Below are 3,394 nucleotides of genomic sequence, written 5' to 3'. Positions count from 1 at the left end.
TGTGTTTGTGAGCAAGTCATTTGATTTCTCCAAGGCTCAGTCAAATAGAAGAAGAATAATACCTTTTTAAGGCTGTCGTGAGAAAGGAGTATGATATTTAGGTGAAAGCACTTTGTGAAATCCAGAGAGCTTCACAGATATTATTACCTGCATTAGTCTAGTGGGGCTGTCGTTAACAAAGTACCAGAGACTGGATGGCTTAAAGAATAGAAAGTTAGGGCTTCCCTGGTGGCGCAGTGGTTGAGAGTCCGCCTGCCAATGCAGGGGACACAGGTTCGTGCCCCGGTCCGTGAAGATCCCACATGCTGCGGAGCGGCTGGGCCCGTGAGCCACGAGGCCTGTGCGTCCAGAGACTGTGCTCTGCAACGGGAGAGGCCACAACGGGGAGAGGCCCACGTACCGCAAAAAAAAAAAAAAATAAAAGAATAGAAAATTATTTTCTCCCAGTTCTGGAGGCTGGAAATCCAAGATCAGGGTGCCAGCATGGTCAGTTTCTGGAGAGACTCTCCCCTCCTCTGGTTCTGGATGGCCTCCTCCTCACTGTGTACTCACATGACCTCTTCTTTGTGCGTATGAATGGGAGAGAGAGAGAGAGAACTCTGATGTCTCTTCGTATAAGGAAACTAATCCTGTTGGATCAGGGCCCCACCTGAATGCACTTAACCTTAATTTCTTCCATAAAGACCCTGTTTCCAAATTTTGTCACATTGGGGCATAGGGCTACAACAGATAAAATTTGCAGGGACAAATATTCATTCCATAACTTTACTGTTGTTAATTCTGAGGGAACATAAACCTTCAGCCATAACACTACTATTGTTACTTCTGAAGCACACAATCGATCTTCATTGGTCTATCTTGGTTCCTTGCAGATTCTGCTCTATACCAACCCTTCTGGTGTGCCTTCTGTAGTGCTTGGCACATCATAGGAATCAATAGATAATAGCATTTATTATTGTTTTCCCAGTCCCTCTGGACAGGTGTTGGGGGAGTGGAAAGTAAAGACAAGTGTTCTGAGATTTCCAGTTCTAAATAGAAGGAACGAATTTGTCTGTTTAGGTTCCCAACTTCATACCAGGTTAGAAAGCTGTCTTCAAATGCTCAGGAAGACCCCTGAATTATCAAAGGCGACTCAGATTGCAGAGTGAGAATAACCAGGCTTTGAAATCTTAAGAATGGCTTCTGAGTGAAAAAAAAAAAAAAATTTTTTTTAATCATAGGTTGCTTAATCTTTTTTTTTTTTTTTGCCACGTGGCACGGCGTGCAGGATCCAGGAATTGAACCCATGCCCTCTGTGGTGGAAGTACAGCATCCTAACCACTGGACTGCCAGGGAAGTCCCTGCTTAATCATCTTTGTGGTGGTTACAGGACAGGAGCTGATATGCTCTGCATCTTGCCTCCCCTTAGAGCGGTTCTCGCTGTTCCAGGCCCCCAACATCTCCATTGTGGGAAGGATCCTGTGTTCCACCCTCTCTCAGCTTCCCCTTATCACCTCTTCTTACACCCCATTTTAGATTTAAGGAAGATAACCATGCCCCATCCTTATGAAACCTTGAGAAAAGACTGGTTATTATTAAAGAAAAAGCCAAAGCCCAGACATAGAGATCCATTATCACTTTTTAAGCAATAAAGGGCCACTGGAGAACCCTCTTTAGTCCCTCCAGTCTACACTTTGTACATTTCTACCCTAAACGATCTAGGAACAAGTAACTGAACCTCGAAGGAATCTGTAAGTGTGAGCTTTGTCTAACTGTATCTATTAACACACGCTGTTGATGCCTGTGTCATTTTAGCATTGAACATCTCTTCAAAGATTTCTAAAGTGAGGAAGGAACCTTATAGATCAACAGCCCAGCATTTCTTAAAGTGTAGCCCGAAGATGGCCTGCAAGGTTATCTTTGAGGTTCTTGTTAAAAATGCACCTGGGAATCCATCTCAAGATCTACTCGTTAGGCAGCCATTTATTTCCCACGGTTCTGGAGGCTGGAAGTCCGAGATCAGGGTGCCAGCATGGTTAGGCAAGGGCCGTCTTCCAGACTGCAGATGTCTTGCTGTGTCTTCACATGGTGGAAGAGGGTAGGGAGCTCTGTGGGTCCTCTTTCATAAGGGTACGAATCCCATTCATGAAGTTTCTACACTCATGACTTCATCACCTCTAATACCATCACCTTGGTCATTAGGATTTCAACATACAAATATTGTTTTAAATTTCTATTGAAGTATAGTTGATTTACAACGTTGTGTTAGTTTCAGGTGTACAGCAAAGTGATTCAGTTATACATAAACACACACACACAGATATATGTGTGTGTGTCCTTTTCTAGATTCTTTTCCATTATATTATAAGATATTGAGTATTGTTCCCTGTGCTATAGAGTAGGTCCTTGTTGGTTATCTATTTTATATACAGTAGTGTGTATATGTTGATCACAAACTCCTAATTTATCCCTCCCCCGCCCCCACCTTTGCCCTTTGGTAACCATAAGTTTGTTTTCTATGTCTGTGAGTCTATTTCTGTTTTGTAAATAGTTCATTTGTATCATTTTTTTTTTTTAGATTCCACATATAATGTGGAATATCATGTGATATTTGTTTTTCTCTGTCTGGCTTATTTCACTTAGTATGTTAATTTCTAGGTCCATCCATGTTGCTGCAAATGGCATTATTTCATGATTTTTTTAATGGCTGAGTAATATTCCATTATATATATATATGTATACATGTGCCACATCCATGGACATTTACATAGCTTCCATGTCTTGGCTATTGTAAATAGTGCTGCTATGAACATTGGGGCAAATGTATCTTTTTGAATTATAGCTTTCTCCACATATGTGCCCAGAAATGGGATCACTGGATCATACAGTAGTTCTAGTTTTAGTTTTTTAAGGAACCTCCATACTGTTCTCCATAGCGGCTGCACCAATTTACATTCCCACCAACAGTGTAGGAGGGTTTCCTTTTCTCCACACCCTCTCCAGCATTTATTATTTGTAGAGATTTTGATGTTGACCACCCTGACTGGTGTGAAGTGATAGCTCATTGTAGTTTTTTTTTTTTTTTGCGGTACATGGGCCTCTCACTGTTGTGGCCTCTCCCGTTGCGGAGCACAGGCTCCGGACACGCAGGCTCAGCGGCCATGGCTCACGGGCCCAGCCGCTCTGCAGCATGTGGGATCTTCCCGGACCGGGACACGAACCCGCGTCCCCTGCGTCGGCAGGCGGACTCTCAACCACTGCGCCACCAGGGAAGCCCCCTCACTGTAGTTTTGATTTGCATTTCTCTAATAAGTAGCAATCAACATACGAATTTTGAGGGGCACAAACATTCAGACAACAGCAATACCCTTTAATATGAGTTTTCTGATGGTAATGACCGTCAGAAAATTTTGTA

The sequence above is a fragment of the Globicephala melas genome, chromosome 7 (genome assembly GCF_963455315.2).
Source record: "Globicephala melas chromosome 7, mGloMel1.2, whole genome shotgun sequence".
NCBI lineage: Eukaryota > Metazoa > Chordata > Mammalia > Artiodactyla > Delphinidae > Globicephala > Globicephala melas.
This window is presented reverse-complemented; position numbering follows the sequence as displayed.